The following is a 12,625-nucleotide window of genomic DNA, read 5'->3' on the forward strand; positions in this document are numbered from 1 at the left end:
GATAAATCTTTATTTTTTTAAACATTTTGCCTGCATGTACTAAATTCTCACCTGAACTTAATAATATTACAATAGGATGAGGATAGGAAAGAACTTTCATAATCTCAAAAGTGCCAATTGAGCAGATTCTCAGAGGTATTTGTGATGAGCACCTAGCCCCTCAGCAGCATTAAAACTCTTTGTCCCCTAAAAATGTATAACTGGCTTTCAATTTGTTTATACTGTTAATCTGTTTATAATCAGCACAAAGAAAACTCAGCCTAATGTGTTGGATTGCTGCTAAATTGTGGCTCTAGTTAATGAGGTGTATGTCTTCTTTTCAAAAAAGTAAGGTTTTGTGTTTAGTTTTGGCTAAAAATATGTTTTCTGCAAAATTTAAGTCATGATAAAGTAATTATAGAAATACATAAAAACATCAAAGTGAGCAGAGAAACAGAGACCTCTTCCCTTCTTTATCTGTCCTTCATTTAGCACCCACAACACGAAGAAGGGACGGATTGTTCTGCCCCTCACCCCTGTCCGTGTCCCTCTTTTCTAACAGTAACACCAGGTTTACTCCAGGGACTGCTAGACATGGGGTTCTCACCGGACTGGGTTTTGATTGGATCAAGCTCATCAGTTTATGTGGTAAATTTTATTTTCCAAAGATGGCCGTTCTTCTAGATGTCCTTCTAGAACCCTTCCATCAAGAGATCAAGTCTGCGTACCCTTCCCTTAAACCTGGGTGGGTTTTTATGTTTCAGCTGGTATAGGGTGAAATGACACTATGTGATTTCCGAGGCTAGCCTATAGAAATGTCAGACACAGTTTATTTTCCTGGGACGCCAATGCATAAGCAGTCTGACTATCCTGAGATCACCATGATTTGGGGAAGCCCAAACTGGTCCAGAGGAGAGGCCCCAAGACCATGCCAAGAGAGAAATATACCCTGTCAGCTCCAGGACCAACTTCTCCCCTGCTACCCCCAGTGTTCAAGGTTCTAGTATATCCAACTATAAGTCCACAGGGAGTCCCAAGCCCGAGTCACCCAGCTGAGCTTACCCAGATTCCTAACCCACAGAAGCCGTGAGAATAATGAGCAGATTGTTGTTTTAGTCCCCAAATTTTGGAGGAGTTTGTTCCATAACAAGAGATAACCAAAACAGTCTATCTCATCTCTTTGGCCATAGTGATTGTTTCAGGATGGACGAGCAACCCAGTCCAGTCTAATCAGTGCAAGCATTAAGCTGTTTGCTAGGAATGATGGAATACAGACCTCTTCTGCTCCGGGCTTGGGGATGTGAGCATACAGGCTCAGTCAGATGCTGTGGCCATGTGGTTGTAGCAAGGAGAGGCAGGCTGAGGCGGAAACAGACACAGAACAGAAGCAGAGCAGAGAGATTGCAGTGACATCTCTGGGCCCTGAATCAAGCTATACCTGAAGCTGGAAATCATCCCTGGGAATCATCTCCTGTAGAAAAGTTTCAGAATTGCAAGTCATCATACAGATGACAGAATTAGATCCACGTGTGATACCTGAATCTTTCTTATTTTATTGCCGATCCATGGCCTGTCGGAAAAAACCTGCAAAGGCAGAGAGCTCACTGTCGCCTGGAGCAGCTGTTTTGCCTCCAAGGAGTTTTCCCTGCTGAGTCAAATCTGTCTCTCCGTAATGGTTTTCATGAGGCCAACAGGAATGTCAAAGAATGCTGTATGTAAGAAGAGTAAAGCTCAGCAAGTTCCTTTTTCCATTTTTGTTTTTTGAGTTTATTGAGATATAATTGACATACATCCTTGTATAAGCTTAAGGTAGACAGCACAATGGTTGGACTTAATGTATGGTGAAATGATTATCACACTGAGGTCAGGGAACATCCATCGTCTCATATGGATCCACCAAGAAGAAAAAGCAAAAAGAATTTTTTTCCTTGTGATGAGGACTCTTAGGATTCTCTCTCTCACTTTTAGAGAAAGAGCACACATGCATGAACAAGAGGTGGGGGAGGGGCAGATGAAAACAGGAGAGAAAATCTTTTTTTTTATTTTTTTTTTAAAGATTTTATTTATTTATTTGACAGAGAGAGAGATCACAAGTAGGCAGAGAGGCAGGCAGAGAGAGAGGAGGAAGCAGGCTCCCTGCAGAGCAGAGAGCCCGATGTGGGACTCGATCCCAGGACCTGAGATCATGACCTGAGCCGAAGGCAGTGGCTTAACCCACTGAGCCACCCAGGCGCCCCAGGAGAGAAAATCTTAAGCAAGCTCTACCCTCAGTGAGGAGGCTGATATGGGGCTTGATATCAAGACTCTGAGATCATGACCTGAGCAGAAACGAAGAGTCAGACGCTTAACCGACTGAGCCACCCACGAGCCCCAGGATTCACTCTCTTAATAACCTTTCATAGATTATCATTAAACAATATTAGCTAGAGTCATCTTGTAATTTACATTCCTAGTGCTTATTTGTCTTATGACTGGAAGTTTGTACCTTTTGACCACCTTCCCCCAATCCCCCCTCTGTGCACCCAGCCACATCCTTAGGAAAGAATTTTGTGATATTCCAACTGCCACGATGGAGAGATATGGGCTGGCTACAGTAATAGTCAGCTTGGATTGCTGACTGACGGAACACTTTCCACTTCAAGAGCGCAGAGTCACTGATCAAACTACATCAGGGTCAAGTAGGAGGAGCTGGTAGTACTTGGTCTCCTTCTGCTGCCCAGTGTGAAACCAGGGACTTTGATAGGTCATCGAGATCATAATAAACAAGCCCACGAGGGGGCCTGAAGCTGAAAGGGACAACGCCATAAACCGGATGAGAAATCAAGATCCTAAAATACTGTGATATTCTAAACAATTACTGAATCCAAGATGATACGTTTTAAAAGTAACAACCATAACATTCTGCCCTTTAGTTTTCTCAAAATCAGCTGTGGAAGTATGAGAGAAATGAAAGCCAGAGTCTGGAGGTAGCACATGGAAAGGCATAGAAATTTTACTTGTCGGAAAGACTTGATACAAGACAAAATGTTGTGTATCTATCAGAAAAGTTTGTGTGATCTTGGGTTTTATCAGCAGAAGCACAGCATCCAAAATAAGGCTGCTAATCCTCTTTCCTCTATGCTGGTCAGACTTGTCCTGGAATACAATGCTGGCTTTGTGGATGCTGTCTATGTGACAGACCAGTGCACCCACAAAAGCAACTGGGGTATTGGAGAAAAAATTTGAAAACTTATCATAAAAGAGATGGTTAAAGGGTATGGAAGTTTGCCTGGAAAAGTCTCTATACAGTATCTGGGCTTCTGGAAAGTCTGATAAAGTCACCATTTTATCCTAATAAGCAAAGCACCCTAGGGAAAGAGTCACAAAGGCCTGCCAAGCGAGAACTTTAAAGCTCAGGCTTTTAAAATCTATCTGCTGAAATCCACAGTTGTTCATCTGCCTTCATCGGCAGGGTTGAGAAATCTTGGTGATGCTGAGGGGAACGCCAGAACCATTCCCCAGAAGAATCGCAGCAGCTTAATTATTTGCAAAATTTTCAGGTTTCTGGATCTGTCTGAGGAGCACACATCCCGTGCTGAGAATGCCTGATGGGAATAATAAGAGGCCAAGTGGATTAATCTTGCAAGGGTCATATCATCGGAAAGCACGCAGCCCTAGTTATATGAGGTCATTGCATCGCATTCCCTGGACTAGCCCTTCATTTCCTTCTGCCTGTTTTCTCCGCTCCATAGAAGCAAATGTCATAAAGCTGTTGCTTGAAATTGCTAAGAGTGAAGGGGCTTCTCTTGGTGGTTTCATTCCACTTTCCCACCTTCAGAGCAAAAGGCCATTTAAAGCCTTTTCTTTCCCACCAATTTCCCTTCATCTATTCCTTAATACTTTTTTTCCACTTCCTTCCATTTTCTTCTCTCCCATCTCTCCTTCCTCAATAAGCAAAAGAAGCAGGATTATGGTGGCAAAGGCATCCAAGGGTGAGAGGCACGATCAGAGGAAGGTGGGACCAGCTGGGGGCTCTTCATGTTCCTTCTCGGACCTTTGACCCCTCCTGCCCCATGCCTGGGCCCTCTGCTCTCTGCTAGTCCCCATCCTCACCCCAGAATTCTGGAGTTTCCAAGACACTCAGATAGAAACTCTCGCGCCGTAGCAGCAGGACATCGTTTTGCGAGAGATTTGGGGGTTTCCAGATGGTGGTGACTCATGTTGGTCTTTTTATGACAAAATTCTGAGCTTTGATAAAATATGCTATGATTTTAATAAAGATTATTTTTTACCTGGGATTGTAACTTAGTTTAACTCATTGTGTGCCTTGTCTGTATACAAATGGATTATCGATTTCTGATAGGTCGAGCCCTCATGCTACATTACCTTCGTGCCTTTCACAGGAAATTATAACGTGGCTGCTTTCACCATCTCTGCTCTGTGTAAACTACTGGCATGTGCTACTCACATAAGAAATGAGAATACCAGGTACGCATCTGAAAGAAATGAAACCAGGATTGCAAAGAAATTGTTGCACCCTCGTGTTCAGTAGAACATTACTCAAAATAATCAGGACCTGAAAATGACCTGAGTGTCCATCAACAGATGAATGAATAAAGATGTATAATGTATGTGTGTATGTGTGTGTGTGTGTGTGTGTGTGCTGAGAAGGGGGACTGAGATGTTGGTCAAAGAGTACAAACTTCCCTTTATAAGATGAGATGTTCTGGGGCTCTGATATATAGAATGGTAGTTATAGTCAATCATACTCTCAGAGCTGCCTGGGTGGTGCAGTCAGTTAAGCATCCAACTCCTGATTTTTGCTCAGGTGACGATCTCAGGGCTGAGATTGAGCCCCAAGTCAGGTTCCACCCTGGGCATGAAAACTGCTTTTCCCTCTTTGCTCCTCCCCCGACAGGTCCCATGCTCTTTGTCTCTCTTTGTCTCTCTTTCTTAAAAAAAAAAAAAAAAAAAATTGTTAATAATACAGTTAATAACAACGAAATAGAGAGATCTTAAATGTTTTTAATACACTAAAGAAATGGTGATTTTGTGCTGTGATGGCCTGTTGGCTCATGTTATAGTGGTAATCGTTTTGCAACATGTAAGTGTATCAAATCAGCAGGCTGGACAGCTCAAATTGACACAATGTCATGTATCAATTATGTCTCAGTAAAGCTGGAACAAAAAAGATGACACCAGAGGATCAGCTCCTTGCTAACTGAGGGTCACTAATGATCCTGCAAACAGGAGCACAGGCTGTGAGGTCAGCTGCCAGGCTGGAGCTGAACTGTGTCACCAGCTCTCTGGTTGTGACCCAGGGCAAGTTCTGGGACCTCTCCAGGCCTCGGTTTTCCACACATAAGACTGAAATCATAATATAGAAGGCGGTTTAGTGAGGGTTAGAAGAGATAATTTACATAAAGCACTTAGCCCAGTGTCTGGGTCACACTCAAAAGCTGTTCGTTATCATTACTGTAGTGAATGTGGTCCTTCCAACATTTTGGGAGTCTCAAGAATTTTTCAGCAGGAAGCAAAATTTGTGTTAGATCCAGCTGTGTTTGAGATGCCAGTCCTTGTTTTGTAATTTTCAGATACAATGCCAAGGGAATACCAATTCAACGCAAGAAGTGAAACTTCCCGCTTTGTTGAAGATTGGTTGACCATAGAGTTGAGGGTCCATTTTGGGGTTCTCTATTCTGTTCCATTGATCTATGGGTCTGTTTTTGTGCCAGTACCACATTGTCTTGATCACTACAGCTTTGTAATATAACTTAAAGTCTGAAATTGTGATGCCTCCAGCTTTGGTTTTCTTTTTCAACATTCCTTTGGTGATTCAGGGTCTTTTCTGGTTCCATACAAATTTTAGATTGTTTGTTCCTGTTCTGTGGAAAATGCTGGTGGTATTTTGATAGGGTTATACTGAATGTGTAGATGGCTTTGGGCAGCATAGACATTTTAACAGTATTTGTTCTTCTAATGTATTAGCATGGAATGTTTTCCATTTCTTTGTGTCCTCAATTTCTTTCGTAAGTATTCTGTAGTTTTCAGAGTACAGATCTTTTATGTCTTTGGTTAGGTTTATTCCTACATATCTTATGGTTTTTGGTGCAATTCTAAATGGGATCAATTCCTTGATTTCTCTTTCTGCTGCTTCTTTGTTAATGTACAGAAGTACAAAGACTTCTATGCATTGATTTTATATCCTACAACTTTGCTGAATTCCTGTATCAGTTTTAGCAATTTTCTGACAGAATCTTTTGGGTTTTCTTTCTTTTATTTTCTTTTTAAGATTTTATTTACTTCTTCGAGAGAGAGAGCATGCACGGGGCGGTTGGAGGTAGCCAGAGGGAGCAGCAGGTTCCCAGCTGAGCAGGGAGGCCATCTCAGGGCTCCATCCCAGGATCCTGGGATCATGATCTGAGCCTCAGGTAGATGCTTAACCGACTGATCCACCCAGGTGTCCCCTGATTAGCTGGTATCTTGTTGAGAATTTTTGCATCCATGTTTATTGGGATATTTAACTGAGGGTTGCTGGAGGGGAGGTTGTGGGGGGAATGGTTTAATTGGCGATGGACTTTAAGGAGGGCACTTAATATAATGAGTGCTGGCTGATACACACAACTGATGAATCACTAAATCCTACCCCTGAAACTAATAATACACTATACGTTAACTAATTTGAATTTGAGTTTTAAAAAAGTGAAACCTCGGGGGTGCCTGGGTGGCTCAGTGGGTTAAGCCGCTGCCTTCAGCTCAGGTCATGATCTCAGGGTCCTGGGATCGAGTCCCGCATGGGGCTCTTTGCTCGGCAGGGAGCCTGCTTCCCTCTCTCTCTCTCTGCCTGCCTCTCCATCTACTTGTGGTTTCTCTCTGTCAAATAAATAAATAGAATCTTTAAAAAAAAAAAAAAGTGAAACCTCATGGAGATCCTCCAAAAATCCAATTTTCATGAATATCTTACAAAAAGGGAATTGAAATGACTGACTGAGTTTACTCAGTTTATTTATTGCCGACTTCTGGACTTTCTTCTTGTTCTGTGGACTAGATGAGAGTGTTCCAATTTGTATGGTTGTTTTAAATACTGTTCAGCCCTGATTTCATTTATTAGTATCAGGTGTCCCTAAGTTGCCTTAAGCAAATAAAGTGCTCATTCCTTCCAGTCTCCCATATTAAGCTTAATACATCCCATATTCTAGGTTCATTTTCTTGCCGACATGAGCGTGCCCAGTTCTTCTGCCGGGCAAGAACCCAAGGTAAGAGAAATCGGTGGACAGTGGTGGGCTCTCAGTGGCCATGCTCCAAGGGATCCAGAGCTTTATCTGATGGTAATGCATGGTCTATGTAGAAGTTTCTATATCTATAGCAGAGAATCCAAGACCATCTTTTGTATGCAGGGGAACCTATAAAAACCTACTTTGTCTGAAAAAAGAGAGAGCTCTAGCAAGGGTTTGGGTGGGGAACGTGCTTTCTCTCCGTCTGTAACCTGTAGAAACACCCCTGGCCTCTAGAACAGGCTCTGAAAGGGCCCCGTCTGGCCTGTGGCAACACTGGCTCCATTGGAAATAAAACCCACATGGAGAAACGTACAGAGGAAACTATTCGGGAGAGGGAACTGGGTGTGTTTCAGACGTTAAGTCTGCACAGAAAAATCTCTAGGCTTTTCTTTCTTTCTTTCTTTCTTTTTTTTTTTAAAGAAAAACAAGCCTCTGGAAACGAACTTTTTGAGACATCATTTATGCAGGAAATCTTCCCAGAAGGGAAAAAAAGAAACAGAGCTAAGAAACCATTCAAATTTTAATACCGCCCCACCCCCATCCCATGGTAGGGACTGAAAGGAAGAAAGCAGCAGAAAACCGGTCAAGTTCACGAAGCTCAGACGGAGGCAACGAGTGTGCGGAGCGGGGAGCTTCATGCTAAGTGACGTGGGCTTTTCTCTGTGGGCACAGACACCTGCCCTGGGTATTTGCATCTGCTTGTGGCTGGTGAGCACCGGCAGAGAAACCACCGTGCCGCTCACTGTCCTACTCACGGTCCCTCTTCTCTTTCACTGCATATGCTCTCGCATCTTCTGAGTGTCTCAGTGAAGAAAGAACAAACTTGCAAAGGGACATGCCAGGTCCCCCAGACCCAGGACCAGCACGTGGGGCCTTCCAGGCTCTCTGCTGTTCCCTATGCCAGCGCAGTGCAGAGGAACCCGCAGGCTGTGTTTGCACCTGACATATTTCACTGGACCCCGGGTGAGTGTCTCAACGTCTTTGTGCTGATGCTTCTTATTTATTAAAGGAAGGTCCCAACAGTACCCTCTTTACAGAAGTGCTGTGAGAATCAACTACATGAATAAAGGCAGTCTCTCCAACCTTATTTTCATTATCAGATATTTTGTTTCCTAATTGTTCCCCTTAGGAAAACAACCCCACAGGTGTGCTGTCTGCATGGATATGTGCACATGTGTATGGAGGCTCGGTTTACACTGGGGTGATGAAGTTCTAGAACCTAGGTGAGGTTCGGTGGGCTGAGGTCCGGAGCCGATGACCAAGAAAGAATTCTTGAGACATCTTTGGTGCAAAATGGTGGTTTATTAAAGCACGGGAACAGGACCCATGGGCAGGAAGAGCTGCTGCCCCGGGTTGTTAGGGATGGCAGGTTGTGTACCCTGCGGTTGGGGGAAGGTGAGGGGAAGGGAGGTTTCAACGGAGTTTTCGTATGCTCAAGAGGGCCTACGAGGTGCCGGAAGACCACTGTTGTCTTTTAGCAAGCCATTAACATCAAGATAGTTGGGAGATTCCTGTCTTGCAGGATTGTGATCTCTGCAAGTTAACTATTTGTTTCTCGCTTACGGCAGTCAGGGGTGCCTGAGGAATGTCCCACACATTACCGAGGGGAGTGGGTAGAGAGGGGGTGCAAGGTGCCAGCTTTTGCTTTGTCTTCAGCCAGCCTCCTGCTCCCTCATCAGGGGAAAGGTTTGTTTCCCCACGCCCCATCCCCCCGCGTGGTGCCTGAGGAATCAGCCATCTTCAGGACCCACTGCAAGGAAGACGGGAAATAAGTTTTTACCCCAAAGTGACACACACCGAGAACTCGGTGAGCACAGCAAGTCCCAGGGCCTGGTCAGTGTGAGGGGAAGAGGGAACAGAGCACACGTGTGGTGGTAACTGGCCGCAGGAGGAGCTCAGGGGATTGTGGTGGGAGTCATGCCTCCTACAATCACTGGCCTAGGGGCCACTGTGCTGTGACTCATGCTGACTCCTGTGACCATCCCTGCTTTGGTCACTGTCCACCTGTGGAGGCCAGGCTGTCACCACCGCCTGCCTCTGGACATCATGGGAGAGGCTGGATGCCTCTAAGCCTCATTCTCCAAGGCTCTTTCCCCCCACCCCATTCCTTCAGGGTCCTGGCTTACTCTTCTCGCTCCTAAGCCCAGCAGCTGAGCTCCCTGTGGTCTTCAGGACAAGCCTGGGGAATTAGCAAAGTGACAGGTGCTCATCACAATGCGGGGCTGGAAATGAAGCACCCCAGCACAGTGGGACATGTGCACAAAAGTAGCCATTACCCTAACGTATGCTGGAACATTTTAAAAGAAGTAGCCAACCAACTTGGTTCAAACTGATCGAAAAAATGTGTGTGTGTATGTGTGTGTGTGTGTGTGTGTGTGAGATATGTGTGTATATGTGAATATGTGTGTGTGTGTGTGTGTGTGTGTATGTAAAGTCACACATTCAAAATGCGCTCCCCCTCCCCGAGGCTGTGCTTAAAGTGGCCGCCTCTCAGAATGTTTGGAAGAGCCCGCATCGGTCGCCATCACCCCGGGGAGAAGCACCTTGAAGTCAGTTTCCTGGGCTCTCCCCTCCCTACTGCTCTGGAACCTCTGAAGTCAGCCTGGATATCTGAAATTTAATGAACATTCTGAGGGAACCCTTTTGCAAAATGAAGTCTACAACCATTAGCTCTAAGATGCCCAAATAGTTCGCTGAGTGACAGCATTAAATCAAATTGTTTGATATGTCACACAGAGAAAATAATTCAGTTGTTCATTGATTCCATAAACACATCAGAACTCACATATATCCATGAGCAACTTTTGGACGGTCACATTAAGGATCTTGTATCCTGAATGCACTTCAAGTTTCAGAGGCAAGATAAGGCATAAAATTGTCAAATAAAGTGACAGCTCTTCGCACCTCCAGGGGAGGAGCCCACCCCACCAGGACCCACAGTCGCAGATGTCAAGCTCCTCCTGGTTCAGGGTCACCAGGAAAGCCAGGACTCATGCATGTCCTGGATGCACGAAGCTTTACTCCTGTGAAGGAGACACAGCAAGAGCAACCTCAGTGTGAGCCTTGTTCGTAGCTGATGTGGGGCCCTGGTCTGTGTGCACCTGTTCATGCTACAGACAGAGACTCAACACCTCTCCTGCAGGTCTGTTCAAGATCCGGAAAACTAGGGTATGCCCGAGGGCCTGTGCAGGACAAAGGAATACACAGTGGTTCTGAACCAGGGGAAGATACTCCCAAACAAGGAGATCTGCCTCGCCCAGGCTGTGAGAGCTCCTTTACTAAACACCTTTACCAACAAAAATTCAGTATGGAAAGTGGCTATGCATGACTCAGAAGTGAGATGGAGCCCTAAGAGATTTCCACAATCCTATATGGCATCTTAAAGGCCGATAGGTAGAGTCTGGGATGGGAGGAAAGTCAAAGGAAAGAGCCCGAGACCACGGACGTTAACTTGTTAAGCCAGGTGGGCGTGAGCACTGGAAAAGCCGTGACCTCAGGTTTAGTGGGAACAGGGCAGGAGGGGCTTTGGGTTCCCACTAGGAGTTGGGGGACTAGGCAGGGACAAGGTGAGGATAGTTTGGACATTATTATGCCCAAATGATACACTGAGGTCCTCACCTTCCTGTACTTGTGAAGTGACCTGATTTGCAGAAGCAATTAAGTTGAGGTCATTAGCAAGGGCTTTCATCCAATGTGACAGATGTCCTTGTAAGAAGAGGAGAGATGCAGAGACAGTCACACACAGAGGCAAGACCGTGTGAGGACACGTGGGGACATACCGTGTGATGACAGGTTGAAGCGACGTGCCTACCAGCCAAGGACACCAAGGATGGCAACACTAGAAGCCCAAGGAATGTGGGACAGATTCTACCCTGGAGGCTTCAAGAGAGCATGGCGCTGAGGACACCTTGATGCTGACTTTGTAGCATCCAGAACTGGGAAAGAACACATTCCTGCTGTGTCTGCCACCTGGTCTGTGGCACTTGGTGACGGTGGCCCTGGGAAAGGGACACAGAGAGGTTGGTGGAGTTCACCCCTTGCAACGGGGCTTTCCTCATGCGGTGTATGTGTCGGGTGACCTGGGGACGCTGTTCTGCAGCGTTTTACAACGGTTTCCGGCTCACGCTCTCTTTCTGCTCTGCGAAGATAGAACTAAAATCTCTCATTGAATAAGTCTTAAGGAAAGCACATTTCTGAAAGACCTGTGTTCAACTTAAAAGAAAACATAGCCTAGAACGCTTTTATAATTGGTGGCAAGTGGCCACTGTACCTGCAGGCTCAGCATGGGGCCATGGGGAGGGGGTTCCCCCCACATGTCTCCGCAGTCCCCCGGGAAGTTCCGGCTGAGGGGCCAAAGCCAGGAGGGACCACCGCCTCCAGTGAGGTAGCAGGATTCGTATCAACCCACAAGCAGTGCTAGATGGCCCAAGGGGCGACCAAGACAGTGCTTAGAACACAGCAGAGCAGACACAGAATTAAAAAAAAAAAAATCTGATACACGATTTTCCCAAAGGAAAGCAGTTAGCAGGCACAGCTGATGGCTTCGCAGGAAATCTTTGTCTGTGGCTTGTGGCTGAGTGTGATTCTTCTCTTTAGTGACTTCTGCCAAGGGGCACTCAGCCTTCGCTGCTTTGGGCCTCTCGGGGTGTTCACGTGGCCCAGGTTCTGGAGGTGCCGTGGAAGGGAGGGTGGCAGTGCCGCTGGGGGGCGGGGGAGGGCTGGCCACTAGTACCATGGGCCTTCTTGCCATGTGTGCCCTGCCTCGTGGGGTCTCCTGTCTGTACCACCGTCCTGGTGGGGGGCTTGCTCCGCTGCTCAGGCAGGGGGAGGGAAGATGCTTGTCCCTGTCTGCGCAGCCGGGACCTGCCATGGGGTATCTCTGTCCAGCCTCTGCACACGTTGTTTGAATTTTAAATATGCAGACGGAGGACTCTTTCCCAGCTGGGGCAGGCCCACTGCTGACCTTCAGTGAACCTCGGCCAGACAGAGGTGGGGATGAGCAGATGGAGGAAAGATAGCGTGGCAGATAAGAAGGTAAAGAGTCTGACTTCAGGGGCTCTGACCCTGATGCACAGGATCTTGAGACTATATTACCACCTTGTGAAACCCTGCCTGCCTGTTTCCTCATCTGTCAGCACCTACCCCAGAGAGCTGCTGTGATTAAGTGGGTTACTGAATATAGGGTGCCTGGTGCATGGCACCAGTGAATATTAGCTAGAATTATTATTTAAACTCCTGGGAGACCCCATCACCCCCTGGACCGAGGTCGGAGGGCAGTTCCAAGGAAAGGGTGCTAATGGCTCCAGGGCGGGCAGCTGTCCAGGGCATCCCCTGCAGAGCGCTGAGCGAGGCAACGGGGTGAGCTGTGTCATGGAGTGGTCTGTCGCGAT

Source organism: Mustela erminea, chromosome 4, assembly GCF_009829155.1.
Source record: "Mustela erminea isolate mMusErm1 chromosome 4, mMusErm1.Pri, whole genome shotgun sequence".
Lineage (NCBI taxonomy): Eukaryota > Metazoa > Chordata > Mammalia > Carnivora > Mustelidae > Mustela > Mustela erminea.